This window comes from Magnolia sinica, chromosome 9, assembly GCF_029962835.1.
Source record: "Magnolia sinica isolate HGM2019 chromosome 9, MsV1, whole genome shotgun sequence".
Lineage (NCBI taxonomy): Eukaryota > Viridiplantae > Streptophyta > Magnoliopsida > Magnoliales > Magnoliaceae > Magnolia > Magnolia sinica.
In genome coordinates, this window is record NC_080581.1 from 30,120,074 (window position 1) to 30,146,362 (window position 26,289).

The 26,289-nt window shown below is 38.5% G+C and overlaps 2 long non-coding RNA genes and 2 pseudogenes across 2 annotated transcripts; 2 read left to right on the plus strand and 2 right to left on the minus strand.

Annotated features, from left to right (window-relative positions):
* The first annotated feature begins 986 nt into the window (after nt 1-986).
* Nucleotides 987-20,721, plus strand: LOC131254800 (uncharacterized; annotated as a pseudogene).
* LOC131254799 (cytokinin riboside 5'-monophosphate phosphoribohydrolase LOG7-like) lies at nt 14,554-15,316 on the minus strand (annotated as a pseudogene).
* LOC131254801 (uncharacterized) lies at nt 17,230-19,192 on the plus strand. The gene is made up of 2 exons (XR_009175885.1): nt 17,230-17,693; nt 18,800-19,192. It is a non-coding gene; the product is annotated as an uncharacterized LOC131254801 (long non-coding RNA).
* Nucleotides 20,722-23,971: 3,250 nt separating the features above from the next.
* Nucleotides 23,972-24,780, minus strand: LOC131256205 (uncharacterized). The gene is made up of 5 exons (XR_009176658.1): nt 24,738-24,780; nt 24,474-24,541; nt 24,297-24,359; nt 24,134-24,189; nt 23,972-24,046 (listed from the first exon to the last, which is right to left on the minus strand). It is a non-coding gene; the product is annotated as an uncharacterized LOC131256205 (long non-coding RNA).
* Between the last annotated feature and the right edge of the window lie 1,509 nt (nt 24,781-26,289).

Genomic DNA, 26,289 nt, shown 5'->3' on the forward strand with positions numbered 1-26,289 from the left:
GTGAACCTTCCTTCTGATCTACCGCCTGCACAAGGATGAAATAAAAGAGACCCTGGCTAGAGCCGGGGACCCTCCGATGTTGAAGTCAGTGACTGGACAGTGTAGGAAGGGTTTTTTTAGAAGGGTTTTCTGCGTACCTTTGATTTTGGAGACATCTTTCTTTTATAGGAGTGAGAGGTCCCGCCATACAGAGATTCTCTCCCCATTCTTAGGAGATTTGATTTGATTGCAATCTGTTTACGGATGCTTCCCGATCCTGAGATTTTCAGGACGAGAATCCTTTTACAAGATTTTCGGGACAATATTTACACTTACACCGTCTCTTCCTTGCTCGGCTCGGCCTTGACCGACTCTAGTAATAGATGAGTCTTGGCTAGCTGCAAGGACATGGCCTCTTATCTTCTATCGGATAAATCAGAGTCGGCTCATAACCGATACTCCTTCTTATTCCAATAACCGACACTACAACCGACTTAATATGAGTCGATTTCTGACAGATTGGGCGACTTCTGCCTTTGGACCTTAGTTGATCCCCTTCAGACCTTTCTGGCTCGTTATCCGAGACAACTTTATGTGTCTTATATATTCGGCCTATGGCTCTTGACTCTTTATCTCTCGGTCGAAATTTATTCTCTGCAATCCGAGTTAAGTCTCTCCCTTAGGCTTTACTGTCTTGCCTTAGTTAGACCCGTTACCTCGGATCCTCGGGCTGTGTCAGTAGAGTTGGTCCATTCCATAACCGGATCCCTGGACTTGTCGTATTTTTCCCCAACAGTATCATCAACCGAAAATTAGTGGACATTTATTGGACTATTAAAATGAAAAGGCATCCAACGGTCCTGTTTAAACGTATTTTCTAATAAGCGGATAGGAAGTGTCCAATAATATGATTTTCTGCATGATACTTAGATACAGTAAGTTTCATAATTTAGACGGTTTAATTTAATTGATTGTGAGTCACGAGTCTAAGTTCCGAGTACCTCCGTATTAAGCGTCGTACCCTGCCAGAGTATCATATAGCTCCCCACCCTGTTAAATATACAACTGAGCCTCCCAACTTCCATCGTCTCTCTCTCTCTCTCTCATTATTGGATAAAGGAGAGAAATATCTCTTTCAGTATTAGATAATAGAGAGAAATGGGGAACGCGTCGTTGATGCTGACTCAATACGATATCGAAGAAGTTTAAGAACACTACGACAATCTCTGTATGTTTAGGGCCTGTTTGGATGCCTGTAAGTTCTTTTAATTTGTAAGTGACTTACCTGTAAGTGACTTACAGGTGAAAGTTACTTACAGGTAACCTGTTTGGATGTAAGTTGTAAGTCACTTACAGGTAAGTTACTTTTTCTGTTTGGATAACCTGTAAATTACTTACAGGTAGAAAGCTGTATATTCACATCGAGCATAGTTTAGATTGGGGAATCATTCTAAAATGTTATAATCATATAAAAAAATATGGGATCAAATATGTTATTTTGTTAAGCCCATCAAGATGAATATTTGAGATAATTATTAAGCTAAACCAATCATCAAGTGGGTTATAAAAGTGGGCCCACGATTTCAAAAAATCTATAATATGGAGTAATAACTCAATTTAAGCATTGAGAATAAACTTAAAAACATTAATAGAAAATCTAATAATTAAATTACTTGCATTCCAACTGTTCAATCTGATGTAATTTCCAAGGGCCAGCACATCATCAATCCCACTCTATCATCAAAGTTTTTCTCATTCTCTAATGCGGAGTTTGATGCTCAGGATCTAAGAGATTCACCAACACTGATGTAGATCGTTAAATTACTTGCATTCTAACTGTGCAATCTAAGAGATTCACCAACACTGCGAGTACATCACAGGATCACCAACCACTGGCCACAATGAGACCGACCAAATAAATGATCTACAGGATCACCAACCACAGGCCACAGTCCTTGACGGTTTCATGGGATGCTGCATCACATGGTCTGTTCGGATTAGAGGCCCATGACACGTGTGAACATATGTCACGGTGGATCCCACAGATTTTACGGATTACTCAGCACGCGATCCCTTCCGTTTTCAAAGGAGAAAAAAAGGGTAGATGAAACCCTACCGTTTTAGGAGGAGAAGAGACGGAAGGCAATAACTGCAGCGAGAGATTACAGAGACGGAGAGAGATTTGGTGGGTTGGTGCGTTTCTCCCTCTTCCCCTCTTTTTTAAAATCTGACCGTTGAGCCTGTAAGTGACTTACAGGGAAGTGACTTCCCACCCCCATCTCCTTGCAGTTTTTTGGTAGATTTGCCTGTAAGTCACTTATAAGTTGTAAGTTACTTACAGGTGATTTTTCTCCCCCAAACACTACCTGTAAGTGACTTCCCTGTAAGTAACTTCCCACTTACCCAACTTACAGGCATCCAAACAGGCCCTTAATCTCTCTCCCTCTTTCTCTGATCCATTGGTTGTACGGATGGTTACTACAACCGTCCATCTGGTGGGCCAGTGTAGATAAAAAAGCATATGGTAACTGCAATTATGGGTTTCTATTTGTGGCCTTCAATCGGATGGCTGAAATAGAAAACTGTCAATCGTCGAGATTTCGAGTGCGGACCCGATTCGTTTATTGTACGGCGAGCTTTACTGTAAAGTGGCGATGGATTGCAACGGTTCATTGCGCAGCGACCTGGAAAGCTCTTCTTTCTGTTATGGGGACTGCTAAGGAATTTCCTCACTTCTGCCTTACCAGGTGATGATCTGGACCGTTCATCTTGAATATCCCACCATAAATGGGTCCAATGTCGAAAATCTCATGAATTGGAGATTTTTACCGTCCATACAACGTTGGAAACTGCTTTTCTGGATGGTTGCTACTAGCTTGCCTTTCTATGGAGTGGAAAGAGATTTTTGCCATGTGCTTGATTTATGATGGGACCTAGATGAACGTCTTGATCATCACATGGTACGGCAGAAGGAACAAACTGCCTTAACATTTCTCTCTATCATTGTCTGTCTCTTGTTTTGTAAATACAAAGTTAATTCAGTTCTTCTGGGTGGTAAATTCAGTTTCGCAGCAAGAAATTGTGTCATTGTATCAGAGATTCTGTCAACTCAATCGAAGTACGGAAGGTTTTATATCTGCAGATGAGTTCTTGTATGTTCTTGAATTTGCCGTCAATCCTCTGTCTCAGGTACTAGACTGTCCTCTGATATGTTCTCACATTTCTTCAATTATACATTTGTATAGAAGTGCTAATACATCGCGTACCTGCATGTGTACACATGGCACGAATAAGAATTACGAGTCGCTCATCCACTGGGCCCCACCATGGATGATGTCCCAAAGTCCAAAAATCAGACCAGTCTGACGATACTAAGTGCTTGGATGAACTCTCTTAATTGAATGTGAATGGTTGCCTGAGATTGTTTAAACCGTTGTGGTTTTCCCACAAGACACACTTTCTATCAAATGCCTAGAATCACCCGAAAGGTGTGATGATTGGGCTTGCATGAGAAGTAAATTTTCATTGAAGGGCTACTTCCTAATTTTAAATACATGGAAATATCATTTCAATTTAGTCATTTCCTCTTCTTACAATTGATGTTCACATTTCAGTATGGTTTTGCATCCACACAGCTTTACATATAGCATGTACTTATGGTCAGTAGTGACTTTGAAATATAATATAGAATTTTCAGCTGAAATTTGAAAAGATTTTGTAGTTGGTTGTCAATTTCCCAACTTTGATTGATGAAACATGATGCATTTTAAAGAAAACAATATATAATGTTTGGCTATGCAGAATAGTCTGGTGGGCCTCATGTGGATGAGGCATTGTATGAAAATATCCAATGTTTGATGATTCTAACTCCTAACAGATCAATTGGGCCATGTTTTTCTCTTTTAGTGTGAGTTGTTGATTGTAACCATCCATTTTGTGAGCCACCAATCAGATGGAAAGGGTTGTCTGATGGAGGGAATTTTGGTCATGGCTCATCCATGACGGGTTCTACTAGATGAATGGTTTACATTACCAGATGGTGGGCCCAGAAAAATAAAAAACATCAGCTAGCTTGCCTTAACATCGTAATATAATATATATTTTTAACTTGTTCAGTATGTCGCAGAGGTTTGTCATTTTTGTCGCTTTTCTCTTAATCTTTCATTGGACCATGATGATGCTTATCAAAAAATTTGTGGCAGGAGCAGTTTTCTGCCTTGCTTCATATCTGACTCAGTAACCTGTTGTAGGTAATCATATTTAAAGAAACGAAACACGTGAGGAGATGAAGATGGCCTAATTGACATGGTACTTGGATAGACCCATCTATGAGATGCTGCTCAGGGGCTGCTGTGTTTCACAGCATAGCTAATAGAATCTTTCCTCTTTTAGTTTTATTATATTGTAGGTCTCTATAAGAAAATGGGGCAAAACCGCGGATGCGGATAACCTTTGCGGGCACCCGGGCCATATATATATATATAGAGAGAGAGAGAGAGGAACGCTCGGCTGCGCACCGGCATGCGAACCTTGTTATCCAACGTCGGATAAGGTAGACGGACTGGATGAAGGCGCTCTTATGTGCGAGTTTGAAAGAGCAAGTTTCCTTCTCTGCCATGCCTCTTCACTCTATACTCTAACTCTCCGATAGATGCGGCGGAAGCCTTTCACATGAAGTTCTTCCGTTGGGATGCTAGGTGGGTCCCACCAAGATGTTAGTGATAAATTCACACCATCCATACATTTTAAAAAATAATTTTATGTTATGAACCTAAAACTGAGGTATATCAAAATCTCAAGTGGGCCACACGGTGTTAATTGAACTCTCACCATTAAAAGCTTTCTGGGGCTACCAAAATTTTAGATCAAGCTGATATTTGTTTTTTGCCATCATCCAGGTCTTTATGACCTAATCTATAGGTTGGATGTTAAATAAACATCACGGTGGGTCCTAAAAAATGTTTAACGGTGAGAATCATTATCATCGCTGCCTCCCGTGGTGTGGTCCACTTGAGCGTTGGATCTGCCACATTTTTATACACATACCTTAAAATGATTTGACATAAGGGATGAACGATTTAGATAAACAGATACATCAAGGTGGGCCCGCCCACAAAACTGCCCGTTCGTGGCTAGAGACGGGTAGGGTACGATGCAATCCGCGTCCGGAACTTCATGTGATAAGAAATCGGTGAGTAACTCTTTTATCGTACTCAGTAAAATCAGTTGGGCCCACCTTAAATGTATTTGGTCTATCCACACCGTCCATCCGTTTTTCATCTAATTTAAGGGGTTGAGCTCAAAATGGAATCATATCCAAAGATCAATTGGATCATACCACACGAAACTGTGGGGATAATGATTAATTTCCACCGTTGAAACCTTGCTAGGCCTCACAATGATGTTTATTTTCCATCCAACCTGTTCATAAGATCATACAGACATGGATGAAGGGAAAACACAAATGTAAGCTTAATCCAAAAATTTTGTGGCCCCCAAGGAATTTTCAACAGTAAACGTTCAATTCAAATGTTTCTTATGGTATGGTCGAATTGAACCTTGTATATGCTTCATTTCTTGCCTCAAGCTCTAAAATTATCTGATAAAATGGATGGACGAAGTGGATAAAATACATAAATCATAGTGGACCTCACAGAGTTTGCTCGATACGCTAAGCCTAGTAAGTTGCTCACTACGCAAGCAATCCCCTTCCATGCCAAGGACGCAGATTGCGTCCTGCCCCCGCCCGGACCGTAATCCATCTGGGCTGGGCTCTATCGGGCCCACTATGATGTAATTGTTTTATCCACACTGTTCATCGCTTTTTCCAGATCATTTTAAGGTATGATACTAAAAATTAAGTAGGTCCACATCTCCAGTGGACCACACCAAAGGAACCTACACTGATAATGACACCCACCATTGAAACCTTTCTAAGGGCCACTGTGATGTTTTTTTTTTTACTATCCAACCTATTCATAAGGTCATGTAGACCTAGATGAAGATCAAAAAACAAATTTCAGTTTGATCCAAAACTTTTTCAACTCCTTAATGGTGGACATTAAATCCCAACTTTGTGGTCCACTCAAGTCCTTTACCTGCCTCATTTTTTGTCGCATACCTTAAAATGATCTGAGATAAATGATGAATGGCGTGGATAAAACACTTAAACCATGTTGGGCCCCATAGAGCCCTACCCGAATGGATTACAATCCGGGTGAGGGTAGGACGCAATCCGCGTCCCCATGCAAAAAGGCTTTTGCAGGAAATCTGCTCGTCTGCAGCTGGGAACGTGCAGGAGATTTGAGTGGCCATCGTGATGTATGGGTTATATCCACACCGTCTATGCATTTTTTTTAGTATAATTTTCACCCTGATAAAAAAATTCGGTGGGCCATAGCAAAGAGAAATGCAAATCAAGGGAGGATACTGTTTTCATTTTTCATGGCCCACCAAAATTTTGAATCAAAGTGAAAATTGGGCCAAGGAGGTTTCATGAGGTTTTGCTTCACGTGGACCATTCAGATTTTACAGTCACATCAAGTATGATGACTTCTTAAGAGAATTTGCACGAGTCCCGTGTGTGCAGCTGATTATTCTGCGTGTGTAGAGGAGACAGGGATTGCGTCTTACCACTACCCATCTCCATCTAGGAATGGGCAGGAGCTTCGAGTGGTCATGTGACGTATGGGTTTTATCCATACCGTCCATCCATTTTTCCTTATCATTTCAAGGCATTATCCTAAAATTGAGGCAGATCCAAATCTCAAGTGGACCACACCACAGGAAGCAATAGTGATAATGATTCTCACCATTAAATATTTTTTAGTGCCCACCGTTAGATATTTAAAATTATTTTTTTAAATGTAGGGACGACATGGATGAGTTGTTAGAGCATGGAGAATTAATCCATTTATCTCATAGCCCAGGCCCCACATATCATGGGTTAGGACCTCGACCGAACCCCCCTCGTGGGCTCCAAATCACATGAGTACCGCCTCACACGGGCGCCCCCGAGTCTGGCCCTGCATCCCACAAGCGACCCCAGTCGAGCCCTGTGTGAAAATGCCCTTGCATTAATCACCCCCAGTGAGGAGTCTCGAACACAAGACCTCCCGCTCTGATACGAATTTGATGCAGAACAATTAACCACTAGTTCTAAAAGCTCAAACTGTTAAAGCATCGCGAATTACTAATCCTTTTATCTCATAGCTCAAGCCCCACATCTCATGGGTTAGGACCTCGGGCAAACCCACCTCGTAGGCTCCAAATCACATGGATACCGCCTCACACGGGTCACCCACCCCGAGTGTGTCCCCGCATCTCTTAGGCTACCCTACTTGAGCCCCCAGGGAGGAGTTTCAAACACGATACTTCCTCCGTGTGCCCCGTCCACCCCGAGTGTGCCCCTGCATCTCACAGGCGACCCCACTCAAGCCCGGTGTGAAAATGCCCCTGCATTAACACGCCATCCATACCGTTCATAACATCATTCATACTGGGATGAACTGAACACACAAATATTAGCCTAATTTAAAACTTCTTTTGCACCATGAATATTTAAATGGTGGTCACTAAATATACAATGTTTCCTCTCATACGGACTACTTCGTTTTTGGATACACCTCATTTTTGGTCCCATGGCCTAAAATGACCTCTCAAAATGGATGAACAGTGTGGATTTATCACTAACATCTTGGTGGGACCCACCTTGCATCCCAGTGGAAGAACTTCCTATAAAATGCTTCCGTCACGTCCTTCAAAGAGTTAGAGAATAGGTAGAAGAGGCATGCCAGAGATGGAAACTCGATCTCTCAAACTCGCGCGTAAGAGCGCCTTCATCTAAACTGTCTGCCTTATCTGACAGTTGATAGCAAGGTTCGCACGTAATGGCATGCAAACCGGTGCACAGCTGAGCATTTCTCTTTCTCTCTCTCTTTATGTGTGTGTGTGTGTGTATGGGAAAAGGACCGTATTATACCTTCCATAAGGTCGAGTGTTGGCGACACATTATTCATCGAATAGTGAAAATTTTAAACAAATCGAGAAATTTTATAAGAAAACTGGATAAACAAAACTGGTGTAACTGGTTATTAAAATACCCCTCCACCTCTATCTCTCTCATACTTATTTTATGCCAAAAACTTTGCGCTAGAAACTTACGTGGGGCTTATCATGGTCTTTTTTCTTTTTTTATTTGAGAAATACACCCAATCCATCCATTTTTCCATATCATTTTAGGACAAGAGGCCAAAAATGAGTCGGATCCAAGACTCAAGTGGGCCTAAAACGTGAGGATTGAACGTGCCCAATTGAAATATTCGTGGGGCCACAAAAGTTTTAAATTAGGATAATATTTTTGTTTTTAGTTCATTTCAGTAGGAATATTATTATGAACGGTATGGATGCAATTGAAACATCACTTTTGACCTAGGGAGGTTTCAACAGTAGGAATTTCCCTACCCACCTTTTCCTTTAGTGCGGCCCACTTGAGTCTTGGATCCGGCTCATTTTTGTCCTTATGTCCTAAAATGATCTCCAAAATTGATGGACAGGATGGATTTCTCACAAACACTATGGTTGTCTGTGACGGAAAACAGTGCGACCCTGACAACCCAGAGAATTTCTCATAGATAAGAAGTTCAATTCACACTGATTCTATCCGCTTCAAGTGCAATCATGGATTGGAAGCGGATTGCATGCCTACTGAATAAACTCTGTGGGTCCACCGTTATTTATTTAGTTTATCCACTCTATACATCCGTGTTAACAGATAAGTTTAGGTCTTGAGAACAAAAAGAAAGCATATACAAAGCTCAAGTGGACAACACCACAGTAAATCGTGTGATTAAACCTCTACCCTTGAAAAATTCTTGGAGGCCATAGAAGATTTGGATCAAGCTGATATTTGTGTTTTCTCTTATTTCATGTCTTTTTTAACTTTTGAAAAGGTTGGATTTCAAATAAACATTATGTTGGGCCTTGGGATAGTTTCAACAGTGGGAATCACTCTCCCCACTATTTTCTGTAGTGGGTTCCACTACAGATTTTTATCTTCCTCATTCTTTGTCTCATGCCCTAAAATTATATCTCAAAATGGATAGGCGATGTGGATACAACACTTACATTATAGTGGGCCCATAGAACTTGGTGACGTAACTTCTGTAGCCGACTTGCTACTCAACCTGTCAGTATCTAATCCGCTTACATCCACTTCTATATTAAAAGGAACGCAGATTGCGTCCTAGCCCCGCCCGTACAGTGATCCGTCCGGGTGAGGCTCTGTGGGGCCTAATGTGATGTAAGTGTTTTATCTATTCTGTTCAAAGGTGTTCTCAGATCATTTTAATATATGAACCAAAAAATGAAGCGAGTCCAAGGCTTAAGTGAACCACAAGGTGGGGATTGAACGTCCACCATTAAAAACTTCTCGCGAGCTAGAGAAGTTTCGGATCAAGTTGATAATTGTGTTTTCAATTCGTCCACTTCTACATGACCTTATGAATAGGTTGGATGGTAAAACAACATAATGCTGGCACTTAGAAAGGTTTCAACAGTGAGTGTCATTATCAGTATAGCCTCCTTTATTGTGGTCCACTGGAACTATGGACCTGCCTCATTTTTAGGATAATAACTTAAAATAATACGAGAAAATCTTTTAATGGCGTGGATAAAGCACTTACATCACGATGGGCCCCACAGAACCCTGCCCATTCGGACGACGCAATGCGCGTCCTATTAAAAGTCATAATGGACTCCAACGCTAGGTACACGCAAATTAGCTACGGATAGGTTACGTCACCAAGTTCTGTGAGACCCACTATGATATATGTATTATATCCATACTGTCCATTCACTTGGAGATATCAAATTAAGGCATGAGATAAAGAATGGTCAGATCCAAAGCTGGAATGTACCCACCACAGTAAACAGTGGATAAAGTGATGCTCACCATTAAAAATTTCTAAGGGGCACAAAAGTTTTCGATCAAGCTGAAATTTATGTTTTCCCTTCTTTCATGCATGTCTTAACTTATGAATAAGTTGGATCTCATATAAACATCATAGTGGGCCTTGGGAAGGTTTCATCGGCGGGCGCAAGGCTTTCACAGAAAATACGTGGGAGAGAGGTGGAAGGATATTTTAATAACCCGTTTCACTGGTTTTATTTCTCCAGTTTCCCTATAAAATCTCCTTATTTGTTTAAAATTTTCACCATATGAACCAATAACGTGCCGCCAATACTCAACCTTATGGAAGATATAATACGGTTGAGCATATAGTACCTTTTCCCTATATATATATATATATAATATATATATATAACCAAAAACTTAAACAGCTCCCACTCCCTCAAGCTGCCCCGACTCTCTCTCTCTCTCTCTCTCTCTCTCTCTCTCTGTAACACCTAAGAAAAATCCATACAAAGACCCGAGTACCACCTCAGGTAGAAATCCCTGAGGACCGAATTCTGTAGAAATTAGACGAAAATTAATTAAGTACTAAACTAAATAATCAGTGGAATTAGCTTGAACCACTATCTATACGAATGGCAAGACTCAAAACTATTAAAATCGCTAACTCAACATTACCTAAAAACCCTCGGAGGAATCCCAAAACCCAGTTGCTATCGGGATCACATTAAAACTCCGTATCAGACCTAGACCGCGTGTCGAAAGTCTGATTACCGCGAAACTAAATGGTTATGACCGCCTTATTGGGCTTGACAACCATCGCAGGAATTGAGACCAAATAGTATCCAGAAACGCACAACTTGAGCCTTGAGCGAAGTATGTGAGAAACGCGAATATCTTTAGAAAATGAACCAGAACTTAAGTGAATTGGACTATTCACTTACGGGCGAAATTGAAGACTTCAGACTGTCAGATTCTGACCTAACATCACCCATGGATTAGGGAAATTTCGCTGCACGAGTCCATATACTTGTGGCCCTGATCGAGTATGCATGACCATTGGACTGATACAGGTCCTCCACAGTCGATCCGCTAATCCGATCGGACTGAAATCGTATCCTGGCCTAGATCCATTGTCAGGGAACTTACTCTATGACATAGACAGGTAATAGGCCTCTAGATGAGCCCCATTCGTCAGAAACAATCGCCCTTTGGCTATAACCCAAGTATACCATGGCCCTGGGGCCATTTACATCACTTCTGAGCCTATATAAGGCCCTTAAACCACCCCACCCCTCTCTCATACGAATTTCTCAAACCCTAGGTGAGAGAAGGAGAAAAGAGGAGAAAAGAGTGAGAAGTAGAGTGACAGTTCGGGAGATCGTTGCTGGGATTCACTCCCACTACTCTACGTACCAAATCGCCTCCCCACCATCGTTACGCGAGCCATTCCAACTTCGATTTGGGTAAGAAATCATAACCCTAATCATGTTTTAGGAATCCAAATAGAGGAATTGACGAAATAGCTAACCTATTTTGTGATTTAGGTAACTATTGTTCTATAGACGGGAGCGTAGGATTCGAACCGAGTTCGAAACGGCAATCCGACGACAGGTGCGGACTATAAACATTTAGGTTATGGTTTTCAAGGCTTTCAATGTCAGCTAATGATTTATGTCTGACTTGATTGCTGCTATATGATCTTAGTCATGATGTTTTCCATATGTTACACGTGTATGAACTATGTTGAACAAATATACATTCCATGTGTTTGTTGAAATGTTTGAATGAACTTGAAATTATGATTTGTGCTTGATATGATTTTTAATCTAAGATCTATGTTTGTTATATGAGTTATAACCTATGTTGTGTAGGAAATTGTTATAGTTCATGTCATAACTAATCTAGTCTATGTAATTGGTAATGTGTAGGCTAAGTGTTTGATAAAATGTCTGAATGAGAAATTGCTTGATGAATTGTATTTAATAAGGGTGTTGAGATAAGATTCTCAATTACCTTATCTATATGTATTATTTCCTTCATGAAATCTTAATTTCAACTATGCAAATTATGGATGAATTAAAATGTTCGGTAACATGTTCAATATGTTTGATAAAATGCTCAAATGAGTGTTATACTTGGATTGTTTGTTAAATGCTTATATGATTATCACATGTATCCACATGCTGCATTTGAGTATGATTAGGACTACAATGTAGTCCAAGCAATCGGTAACGGTTCCTGATTGAGTGGCCGAACTAGTCTCACCACATTGGATAAGTTCGATGAATTCGAGTTCTACGATAATTGTCGACAGTGGTTAGGCCACGTGGAGTGCTTATGCACTCCATGTCGATTAATTCACCGTGCGCTCGTACCAATTGAACTTGTTAAATAACCCGATTTGCTTATATGTGTTTACCATGTATGAACACTACTGCTTGAATCTAAGTACCACTTACCAATGTAAAACCCGTTTCAACCATGGTACCACGATCCGCTAAGACTCATGAGCCGGACATGGTGGTATGGGACACCATAGTCGAGTTGTCGGCCTACGCTGGGGTGACGAGCCTCCCTGTAGTGTCCAGTGAGCAAGCCAAACTCGTGAGCCGAAGACGGTGTTATGGGACACTGTATTCGAGCTGTTAGCCTACGTTCAGGTGACGAGCCTCCCGTAGTGACCTCGAGTATAAACACTTGAACTTGCCTATCCACTGTTTTCATTAGGGGTGATGCCCTACGACTTGCCTATCATATGTGATTAACTAGGATTGACGACCCTAGATGGATCTTTGTTTCAGTTAATAATATATAGGGAGGTACCTTAGCTTCCCGAATCTGCTAGATGAATAAGCCTAATTAAGTACTTGGCTAACACGACCATGCACCGCATTGCATGTGTTTTGGTGAGGAAGCGCACGTTTAGAGAGTTTGCAATGCGCGAACGTTAGATGAGGTCGCTGAGGGAGTATTGGCAAGGGCATGCATCATTGCAGCATACCATTCTTACATTAACAAGAGTACTTAGAATATGATTGTTGTACTATTTTATCATTCTTGCTTGACTAAATTGATAACATGTTAACCTTTGCCTTATAGTACCACTGAGTTGATTGCTCACTCCCACTCTGGGACGGTGTTTTAAAACACCAATCAGACTCTTATTTAAATGCAGGTTATGGCGAGGCTTACGCGACGGAGCCAAATTTCATAGACAAGGAGGAGGAGTTCTCCTACGTGCAGCTCTCAGGCAGGTCTGTGTAGACCTAGAGCTGCGTCGCCGGGATTACAGGGTTATGGAATAGTTGGATACTTTATGTTTTACCATTTTGTAAATTTTGGAAACAATACATGTAAACATTCAGCCCGGTTACATACTTATACTCTGGAGGTTGTAAATCACTTGTTCAAATATGCATGTTCTAGTCTTCCGCTTGCTTAATCAAATTACCTCTGGAGTATGATATGTTGTTTTAGTGTAATCCCACTCATGTTTAATGCACTAATATGGACATTGGGAGTTGAGTTTTGCTCGACCCTCGAAATTCAGGGCATTTGCAATTTAGAATACCCGATTAGGGATATGCATTGTCAAATTAGGGATTTGGATTTGTATAACAAATCCCTAATTAGGGATGTGTATTGTCGAATCCCTAAATGGGGATTTGCATTGTCGAATCCCGTTTTGAAATAAGCCAGATGGGGTAGGTATATAGAGTTGCTCAAGCTTTCTTAATTGTGCATTTGATTTTTAGCCTGCGTAGCATTCTATAAATGAGCAGGGAACAACTGTCCAAAGTCCACCCACACAAGCCTATAGAGATAGGTCAGTGGATGTTGTGGTTTACGGTCAGATGATGGTTCAGACAGGTTGGAGCCTTAGAAAAAAGAGAGTGTATGGCATGGTTTTATATATCATCCTTTGTAATAGTAAAGATATTGTGATTATTATGTACATGTTTTGTGCCTTGAAGAGTGAGATGTTATCAATTCGGCGGAGAAAAGGATATTCACATGTATTCTTCTTTTTCATTTGCAAATTGACACGACTCATGAGCCCACCTTTAATCAACGACAAAAATTTCTCCATTCGGCTGATTTGTGGTTCGTGGCCTACCAAGGTACAATATTTCATTGTTTCCCATGGGCCCACCTGTTTCCATTTGCGTACCCAACAATATTTAGGTGGGTCCTGTTTGCTTCAAATAATCATATCTCTGCAGGTGAATTCTGTTATCTGTATACTTTCTGTTAATAATAAAAAAGAACAGAAAAGGTGTTTGATGGCTCATTTGGTTGTTTGTATTTGGAATGTGATAGATTCCAAATCTTAAATATATTAAAATTCTTAATTGTGTTTTACATCCTGCAACCAGAATTAATGCCTTATAGATATTGGTCATTATAATAAGCCCATCAAAGCACAACTTGGATAAAATTGAGGTAATTCCAAACCTATGGTGGGTCATCACGTGGACGATGCAGAAAAACTGAATTTTTCTACTTGTTGCAAGCAGAGGATCCAGATTCATTTTTCAATGCTAACTTCTAGTGCTGAACATGACTACAACTTTTTTTTTTTTGTATTTTTTTTTTTCAATAATTTTGCACTTGATTCATCAAAAGATAAAACCAACAAAACCCCCAAAACAAAGCTGCGGAGTGTGACTATGTATAACATTTTCTAGTTTTCGTGTATGTGTTGTTGAACGGTTGGATCACAGTATGTATTTTATATAAATATTTATATGTTAGGCCAAAATGTGGGGTCCATCTCCCAAGCTAATCACATGGTGACATGTGTTTCAGGCACATAGCTTAGTTGCTCAGACTCCTAGATCAGCTTGGTTGTGACTTCATCCTGCTCTGGAACATATTCCTCAAGTTGCCCGACTAATTCCTTTGATGCTGGGAAAGATATGATAATTCGACGGGCAGCTGGAGCGATGAAGCCTTTGTCAATAGCTTGATCGATAAACGATAACAAGGAATTATAATATCCATCCACGTTCAAGGGACCCACCGGTTTCTGATGGATTCCGAGTTGCGCCCAAGTAATGACTTCCAGCAGTTCTTCAAGTGTCCTGTATCTACCGGGCAGAGCAATAAAAGCATCAGCTTGGCGAGCCATATCAGCCTTTCGTAGGTGCATGTCAGATACAACTCTCACTTCACCAACAGTGTCGCCAGTTATAGCCCCATCAACCCCACACTACCAACTCCGTACACCAAATCAATCCTCCTTTCCACCAATTCATTTCCCAATTGAATAGCAGCTTCTTGGTAGCTAATTTTCTTGCCTAGGCTGCTTCCAGAGAAGACAAAAATCCTCTTGAATTTGGATTTCCTCTCTTCCATGATTTCCAAAGAATCTCTTTCCTTTCTCTATATATCCAACTTTCCTTCAACTAATCTATATATCCACAGCACTACACTTAGCTGACTCTGAGCCACACGTCGTATGAATTGTCAGTCCATGGGAATGACTGAGGTTTTGAATGCTGGTTTTGGTGTTGGTGTTGAATGCTACCACTTTAAGATGCCTTTGGTTTTTAATGCTAGCATTATAAGTTTATTCAGCTTATTCAAACAACATTAGAATCACCTCAATTTTGGCAATGTACACATTCATCTTTTTTTTTTTTTTGGAACTATTCAACCTTATGAAGTTGATTTCATTGTCCATGTTTTGTCTTCCTTTTTCTCTATACATGGTCCATGTACACTGGAGTAGACCTACAAGAAGTTGTGTGGAGTGTCCATTATTCAAAGGTGAGCTTTTATGCAAGTATTGAATTTGGATTCTTAGCATAAAAAATTAAGTGAGTATTTTGAGATAAATATGAGATTTTCACTACCTATTCGAATAAAAAAATGAAAAATGGAATTCATGTTTAAATAATTCTCATGGAAATCGTTGTTGCATCTAACAGCTTGACCTGCTTCTTCCACATGCATAAGCAAAATAAGAAGTAGAAGAACCATGCCACTTGATGCATTATTATTATTATTATTATTATTTATTACCAAGATCCATTCATTCTGAACTCATGTCATGAATTATCCAGGAGTTTAACATGCATCTTTTGTGTGTTTCATTTGGTTTAAGATGCTAAACTTGTTGTCTTTTCTTTTTGTTGTTCTATTCTTGAATCAAGTCCATGGGTGTTCGCCTTGCTGGAATGCATTTAAATTGTAAATAAGCATTTCATTTATGTTGATTAAATGTAATGGTAATTGTATTCAATAATGTTTTTTCACATTTCATTTATTTCCAGATGCTTCTTTTTCTAAGTCTTTATATGGATTGCAAAGGAGGGAAGTGAAGATTTCACCTGGCAAAGATATTCCTAATGCCGACTCAGGTTATCGGCTTCCGACTTTCTGGATTAGTAAGGCGTCAAAAAGTTCTCTCAGTTGTATTTCTGGTATAATCTTCCTTTGCTTTTAGCAAATTAAGTGTGGAACTCTTTTTAAGGATAGTCCGAGTTTATTCTCTTAGAAATGATGATATTGCCCTTATTTTCCTTCAATGCATACTATTTGACATGCTATATGATTGAATATTTATAAATTTCTTGTATGCATTTCTGTCAAATCTGATATTTTTACATTGGTATGGGGGGCATCTTTTTATTTATAAACTACAAACCATTGGGCAGGTTATGTGTGGTGAGGAATGAAAAATATCATATCATGATCTTCATTGAGTGTATTGGTGACGGGTCTTCTAGTCAAAATTCACATTCTTGATTATCACACAATTTCACTGCCTTTGATTTTCAGGTAGTTTGATGGCATTCTTTAGTGTTTTTTTTTTTTTTTTCCTTTCCTCACTGTTTTCTATATTCTTTAAACTATTGAATAATGCTACTTCCCCTAAACATCTGTACTATACACATGGCATTTGCATATGATGATCTGGAACCTCGATTTCGTGGGCTACCACATCAATGGGTCATACCCCAAAAAACATGGCCATCTGACTATGGTAACCATTCCAATTGGGGGCCTGAAAGAACAAGCAATGGCTATATCAACAGGGGAAAACTTTGTCCTCAGATGTCTGCACAAAAAAAAAAAAATTTAGTTAAAACTTCTAGTGATGGAATACACTTTGAGATATCCTTTTGACCTTCATTTCACCGATGGTCTATTTTCATTGCTCTTACAATTGCTCCTTGTTTTTTGTTTGCAGTATGGAAATGATCCTGTGTCATGGTTCCAAAAGCAAATCCAAGGGAACATGTTGGTCTTGAGCGATCACATATCAAAAGAAAAGAATGAGTTGAACTACATCTGATGCCAAAGAATTCCAAAGCGCCCAAGTGCTGATTGGCATGACTACCAGAAGAAAAGGTACTTACATCACTGATTCTAGTGCTACTAACAGTGATGGATTAAACTAATCAGCCAACAAAATACTCATTGACAGTACATGTTGGATTTGATACCAGGTGCTTGCCAAAGCGCCCAGGCGTATTGTCTTACAATGTCTACAAAATGCAGGTTAAACTGTCTACTGGTCAAATGGTGGATTTGATACCTCGGTGCTTGCCAAACACAGCCAATATGCACAATCAGTGGAAGGGACTGTTTGGCCCTGATGTACCAAGTATGCATTATGATTGTTAGTTGTTACAACTTAACCTGGATTGACAGGAGAGCATTGTGAAGCTAGGCTACTAATGATCAACTGCAGCAGAAGCATTTCTACAAAGCTTTGGAGCATTATTAGGATATTCAGATCTCCTGCAACAACATGGAAAAGAAACGAATCAAAGGCAGGAAGCTATAGGTAACTTAAGACTTAGTCTTGCAAACCCCAAACATAAACCTCAATTGTTCTATACCTCGATGTTTTATCCACACCACTGCCTTACCTCCTTACCGTTCCTGCATCCAAACTCTTAATCAGATCTACAGAAAATATAGTTAAAACAACATAAACACTTGTGGGCAACCAACATAAGATGTTACTAAAGAGAAGTAATTTTCCATAAATGCCATATATGATTTTGAATGGGACATTTGACACTCATTGATAAGAATGTCACAACCATATTTCATCATTTCACCTTCATTTTAATTTTCCTAAGTTACCATCATTCGGATGTTATGATTCTTATATATGGGCACCAAAAGAACTCGATTAATAAATAGGACTTTACTTTAGGCGCTTGGAAGCTTGGAGCACATGTACATTTCACCTGTCCACTTTAATTAACATGTAACTTGTATGGAGATCTGAACTTTCCATTAAGTCTTAATGGGCCATACTTTTGATCTTCTAGCCTGAAAATAAGAGGCTGTTTTACATCCTTGATAGACCATTGCATAAAACAAATGAATATCTATCCACCATACAAATTGACACTTGTCATGTAGGCAGTTTGGATCTTGGAAGATGACCCAGTTTTAAAGGCTAAAGCTCCAACTTACCACCGTTGATATATGGAGCAGACTTCTGATAAAATTCATTATTAAAATAAATTTATTTAAAAAAAAAAAAAAAACATTATATGGATATTTGGTAATTCAATCGACCAATCTCAGTTGACCAATAGGTCTGGCATATATTTGATGATTTGAAGTTTTTTTTTTAGTTTTTTTTTTAATTTTTTTAATTTTTTTTTTACGGTTTTGGATCAATGGCCAGTGCAAGAGCAGTCAAAATGGTTTGGTCCATTTCAGTCCAAACTAAATAAATAAATTGCAAGGAATCTTCTACAACAAAGAAGGAAAAAATAAATAAATAATAAAAAATCACCAACTCAAGTGACCATGTAGTGTAATGAGCGGACCTACTCGAACCGGTTGGACCATCTGGTCCTGCCTTTGTTTTAAAGAAATTGATTTTTTATTTTTTATTTATTTTTATATTTTTCTGGTCTGGCACATCAGGTCCGTAGATGCATCACAAGTGAGGAGTAAGATGCCATATGCAAGCTTCAAGGACAGGTTAAAGAGAGAGCTAAATGGATTTCAAGTGGAATTGAAAGCTACAGACCCCATCAAGATGAGCATTGATATCATCAAGGGCTGGGCTCTTCACCCTTCATCATTTTATTTTTTTTCCCTTTCTTTATTAAAAAATCCCAACCATCAATATCTTTCACTCAATTCTCTTCTTCTTCTTCTTCTTTTGGCATTTTTTCTATTGATAATATATGTGATTCAATGTCTAGAATGGCAACTTCATTTAGTTTAACGGTTTATGTTTCCTGGATGTAGCTGCAATGAGGTGATGGGCCTTTGTATTTTGGATATATACGGTGTGTTGTTTTTTTTTTCTTTCTTTAAGATGATAGAGGTTTGACGGGTAACAGTTTTTTTTTTTCTTTTTTTTTTTTTTAAAAATTATTGTCCTCAATTTAAGTGATCCATCTTTACAGTCATTAGACAAGGTTGGTTAATGTGCTTGGCAGTCCAGACTATTTATTAGATGGGCCACCTTTTTGATGTGCCATAGGCCAAAAATCTGTTGGAGAGGGGGATCTTTTTCCTACTTTTCGGTCATTGTAACACTTTGTTAATATTGATTATGGAACAGATGAGTTTGAATTTCGTGCATTATGGAGTTTATATGCAAGGCAGGTGGTCATTTATTTCACCACGCTTACTCTTAAAAAATAACTACAAGAAAACCTTGCTTTAAAACCTATAGATTATCAGGTGCAACAATATCCAAAAGGCTGCAGATTATAGGTAACCATAGGTTCTATGCCTACAGATGAAATCCATATCCATAGCTTTAAAAGATATGGCTATGGTACCAATGTCTACGGCGGTAGACAGGGTAGAACCGTACCCAGATTTCACTACGGATTTTAGCCGCCATATTTTCCCGTTTTCCGCTAGTCCAGTAAAACACTTACAATTTAGGGGCGTCCCGCAAAACCGCCGGTAAACCTTTACTGGCACTTGCCTCACTGCCGTTCAAACCTTTACCTTTGGACCTTTACCAGCGGTTTTGACCGCCAGTAAAGGATAACTTTGTTGTAGTGTAGCCATACATACAGTCAATCATGTTCTTGTATTGAATGTACGTGACGCTCAATCAAAGGAAACAATATTTATTTTCTTCAATGAAAAATTGGTACAATAGCCCACCTTTCTGCAACCTAAGCCCCTAATAGAAATGGGATAGACCATGCCTAGTATGTCCATGCCAGATAATCTTAGCCATCTGATGAAATGGGCAATTACAACCAGTTGTCCACAGCTAACGGGGGCCAAATTGGATTTGGATCATCTGATGGGTGATTTTTGGGATTTTGGGATCATACATAAAATATGGTGAAACTATATGAACAATTGGGATCATTAAAAAGTGGATCTCACATATACCATTAATTTGGACAAGAAATTACTCCATTAACATTATGTTTCCTCTAAACTTTAGCTACACACACACACACACACCCACATCTTCAACAGCTGATTCTTCACTTCTCTGCAGGATAGATTCCATGTGTTCATTGTCCTCTTTTCTAGTTTCTGGCTTCATCTCATATGTACTCTTATTTAATGGCCAGTATATTTCTTTGCAGAGGCTGCTTAGAATGGTTGATGGCTTGAACTTGAAAGACTTTGTGGCAGACTTTGTGACCTTCCTGTCAGCCTTCAGTTCTCATGCAAGCCTTCAACAGAAAATTGAACGTATGGTGGTCTAACCTTGACCATGAATTTTTCCCCATTTATAGACTCCTTCATGCATATGGGCAAAGATAGTTTCTTATTTTTATCCAAGCGAGTAGTTAGTTCCCGATTTGTTTACCGACACTTATTCAATAAGAAGCTTGTATTGGGAATTAGAGTTTGGAAAGCTATTAGCACACTCTATAGATACATACATATACTACACGTATGGTGTGATTTTTAAGAACTATTTGAGAGAGAACTCAGTTTTTATGCTTCTATATCTGACATGAAATACTAGCATTATGCCTCCTAACGGAAACTTGTTTAATTCACAACTTATCAATCCATATCCTACCCAAAATAGATCCCATTATTAAACAACTGATACTCGACTCCAAATCACATCTTTATGTACTAAACAACCAGGATTAAGTAATACACATTTAAGTTCATATATAATGCAGAAATGCGGAATTCAGAAATGCATGTCAAAGTTCGAAAACAAGTGCAAAAACTAAAAGCATACCAAGCACTTCGAGCATTTTGTCACATTTATTAAGGATAAAATGCCTCATGTTCTTTGATGAGAGATCCTTATCTCTTGCTAGAGCTAGAATCCTCCCAGGTGTCCCAACAACAATATGCGTGCACTCATTCTCTGCAGGGTAGAGAGAACAAAAACAACAGTTTTTCCCATTCCAGACTTTGCTTGACAGATACATCCATCCCCAAGATGGCTTGAGGTATGCACTCATCTTGCACTGATGTAGAACCAAATAAAATTGGAGTGACGGAACCCTTAGTAAGCAAAATTTGACCTTCCAGATCCTTTTAAATGAAAAGGTTTAGCAAACCAATTGACTCCTCAAAATTCATGTGTGTGGAAGTGGTGCGTTACCTGAAATGGTCAGATTAAATTGCTCAGAGAAGTGTGCATGTTAGCATGGTTATTATATAATACTCAGCCCAAATTGCTGGTGTTTTGGCTGCGGCATCGAGGACCAAGCATTCTTTACAGGTATTTCCCCTTTTCAACAATTTAGATAGTTCATCAGGTGGCACCCACATTGGATGGAAAACAGACGATTTAAAGTAGATATCCTCATCTGAACAATGAGATCTGTTGAGTTCTTTCTGTCACATGGAGATGGTTGTACATATTTTCTCTTTAACCACCCATTTGCAAACCATTTACCGAATAGATAGTATCATCCAAAGGGAAATTCATGTAGAACTGTGCATCCATGGTTATGCTTACTAGACGCATGATCTGGATCAATGAAAGGTAAGGCACACCTGTACAGTGCTGGTTCGAATGAAAACACCATCGATTTGGGATTCCTTCTACTAACATAAGGAAATGCAATAGAAGTATAGAACAAGCAAGCCTTCCAAATTGAGCGCATATATAAATGTATGCATTGTGTTAACAATTTGCAATAACATCTACAAATACACCAATTTTGTGCTTAGAGTTTTCTTTTTTCTTTTTTTCTTTTTTCTTTCTTTTTTTTTTTTCTTTTTTTGAAGAATATTTTCTCAAAGTTGTTTAGCACATCAAAATTTTAATATCAGTTAATTCATCACAATTAGCTTCTCATTATAACAAAATTTGTGTATTTCATGAAGTCAAGCAGAAAATGAGAAGAACTTGACAAGAATTTGCCTTTTGAAGGATGCTCAAATCCTGAATCTACAATGGCTCGAAGAAGCTCCAGCTTTAGAAGGAAATCTCTGAATCCTGAGCTGTGAATTCCAAACATAGCCCCTGCATAACAGAGGAAACAAAGAATAAAGACACGGAGAATTCTATCAAAAGCAATCTCAAGACAGAAAGCTCAATCAATAGCAAGCAAGCATCTAACTCCACAAAACTTGAAATTTCGGTGAAGGAAAAAAATAAATAAATCTGATGACTCAATATCAGAAAACAGGGCAGCATAAAACCTACACCAAACTGAGGCCTGCATTCCTAAACCTGATGACTCAACTCAAAATCTCATCGGGTCAACTGAGTCAGCTCGCTAACTTGATGAACCCAAAGACATACACCAAAGGAATAACAGCCACCGACAGTTTGTAAATTATAAAAAATATACAAAGGAAGAGAATAAAAAAAAGAGAAAATATAAAAAATACACAATCCACTTCTACTGTATCTTTTACCTAAAGCAGAGAAAAAAATCAGCTTCAAGTCAATGAGTCTATATCCAACTGCAGCAGCCACTCAGGTTGGAAAGATGATTTGCCTCCAGAAAAATATAATGAATACAATATTATTAACTGGGACTTCATTTAATTAATCATGAACATGAATTTTAACAAGCTTACATGATTTATTTCCACCGTTTCAAACATATCTATGGCCTAATTTAGAAGAAATAATTGCCTTACCTAATTTAGTAAATAAGCAACTAGGATTGCTGGAGAATCCCCTTCAATTGCAGGAAGAAAAGAGGGCCTCTTCCTCTCTTTCTCAAGCTTGTACATCTCTGATTCAACGTATCTGTTCTTGTAGGACAAGGTCCACTTTCCTTGATTGTCATTCTTAAAGTATACGGGGAGCATTCCTTCTCCTCCAATCCATGTATCAATTGATCTTCCCAAGATCGAAACTGATGATTTTAAAGATCCAAAGAGGGGATTTGGGCCTGCAGTTTGTATTAAATGCAAGTCGCAATTAGCATTAGAATTAAGAGGAATTAGAGAATGTGATTAGGTTAATGAGATTTTTCTAAAATGGATCCCAATTGCTTGCTATTAAACCTAAACTAATCTTCATGCTTGTTTGATAGAAAATGATATGGGGTCTCTGCACTTATTCATTCCTTCTCCCAATTGCTTGCTGAATGTTTGTATGTCATTTAAGATGAATGACTAAAAGCCTTCATCCATAGCTTTTGACAATACACTCTTTGTCAAAGGGCAATCATTGTCATGTTTTTCTTTTTTTTCTTATTTTTTTATATTAAAAGGCAAAAAAAGAAAAAGAAGAAGAAGAAAAGATTCTCAATATGGAAAATGGCGTATGTACATTATCATAACCAACACATTTTCATGAAGAACATTTGATAAATTAGGGAATATAGTAATTACACAATAGATTTACAAGGATCTAACTGAATTAGGACGAAGATGATTGGGCCTAATGGTGGGCCATGCATATTACTTGTGTTGAAGAGGTAGGAGTATGAATTCCTTCAACCTCAATCTCTAAAACTCTTCTTTTCAGAAAATTGTTTGCTTTTAGAAGTGCATCTACAAGCATGAGCTCCATTGCCTGAAGATGAATATCATCAGTTAGTAGGTTTAAAACTTTAAATAGATTCAGCAATAGATTACGGCAGCACAGTTTGACAAAGTTTTACTAATATGAATATTTTCAATTAGAAAATAAATACTGTGGGAACAATAATGTAGGAATTCTATATACCTTAACTTTTGCATGCGTATTTACTGTTCGATCGCGATCAGCCCGGGTGGTAAATAGTTTGTGGACTGTTAGATCTGGGCAATTTATTCAGACATAAGCAAAAGAAAAAACACAAATAAGAAGTAACCATGCAAAACTTAACATATCAATAAAATACTAACACTCCTTGGCACGAGAGCATATTTCCTCATCTATCACCCGCATGCATTCCATTAACCTGCAAGCAACAAAATGAAATTGAAAATTATAATGGACATACATTTTGCATAACCAATCCATAGAAACAAAGAGGTAATCTGAAATTTGAAAGTTCTCAAGACATACCTCTGAAATTCAAAATTGCAACCAAGGCCACAAGCTCGGCAATCTCATTCAATATAGTCAAACCTGTAAATTAATGATTTCCTTAATCAAAACTAATATCATAAGTTTCAAGATAAGGAACCATTTATAAAATGACATATGGCAAGAAACAAAATCTGATAGTGAAATACACCTTACTTGTCAACATCTATTCCAGTTCGACCATTTGCAACAATATCATACAAGAAACACTGCACTTTTGTGTCCTTCATTTCAATTGATGAACAAAAAATGAATGCTAGTGAGGCTCAAGTGTTTGATAAATTTTGGTAATAAACTTGAAAGTACAGATAATAAGGTGCTGGAAGAAGAGAATAAGATGCTAAAAGAAATTACAAATCAAAACATATAAGGAAAAAAGAAATATTACACAAAATCATAAGAAGAGGTAAAATGACTTACATTGCCCACTGAGATATCATGGCTGGCAAGTATCATTTCCTGGTTGAAATATAATATGTTATGGCAACAATGAAACAAGTAGTGTCGTAATATGTTATGGCAACAATGAAACAACTAGTGTCGTAATATGTTATGGCAACAAACATAATGCATATTCTTGCTTCATCATTTCAAAGGGCACACAAGAAGCAACTCAATAGTCCATACAAGTGGATACAAAAAGATGGCAAAGATGAGAAGAAAATCGACTATGACACTAGATTCCAATACTAATTACATAATATTCTTCTTCATCAAAAGAAGTTGCATTCCACTCAATATCCTTACAAGAAGTGCTAGTATATCATAGATTTCGGCTAGCTTTCGAATCTATATTTCAATTTGCAACTCGTTCCTAAGTAAACTTCACTCAACTTGGCTCAGTCAATTCAATTTTAGTCCATCTCAAACAAGTCAAAGCCCAAATCAGGTTGCAACTATTGATCAAAATATTGGTGATATTATTCAATATTATCGGTAGCTCCAGGGTGATGATATCAAAACTGCTAGAAAATACATTTTCCCCACATATCAGAGATATTATTGACCGTATCGGCAATATATCGGTATCATCATTTTATCATCCATATCACTAGTTTATTTATCCCTTGTGTCAGAAAGACAGTCAATATACACTAAAGATAAGGATGCCGACAGCCTGCAATCCACTTGCCATTTCGATGCAGTGTGATGCAAATGGCAAGTGAGAAGAGATTACACCTTGCTAGATCTTTCTGAAGTAGGAAAACTTAGACATTCCTGGTAAGAAAGTTACTGTAAGTTGAAAAATATCAATTTCAACTCAATATATCTTATAAACAGTACGTATTGTAGTAGAATCAAAGTAATGAGGCAACAATAACTCTTCTAGTGATGGGAATGATTTCCTAGATATTTATATATTTATTTATTTTTAGGAACATCGAAGAAATAGTTGGCAGGTACCTGGGCCAACAATCTTCCTTCTGCATTATACGCATCATTTATTTCCCACTCAAGAGACCAGATTGTTTTCAACGCCTTGAAAGCGCATTTGGTTGTAACATCTGTTATTCTACGGATGCCTTTAGCAATTCTTTCTTCAGATAAAAGGGCAAATGCTTTATCGATGCATAATTCCAACAATCAAGTGGCTTGACTTGAAACTCGGCCAACCAGCTCCAAAACGTCAGCTGCCAAGTACTCAAGAACAGCAGCCAAATAGACAGGAGCACCGGTTCCAACCCCAAAAGTGTCTTCATGTAGATTGAATCCTTTGAAGCTCCCCGAATGTATCCTTCATCAAACAAATGAATTGAGAAACATGTGGATTGAGATTGTGTTTGAACCACAAGCTGTAATTGTAGTTGTTACACATTCATTTGAATGAAGGAAAAAAAAAAATGTAAGAATACTCCATCTTCATCAAAGTTGCTGTCAAACTCATCAACAATCTCCACTCTTCTTCGTAATTAGTATCAAACTCATCAAAGTGCTGTTGTGCCTGTTTTACACAAAAGAAATTGAAATTGAA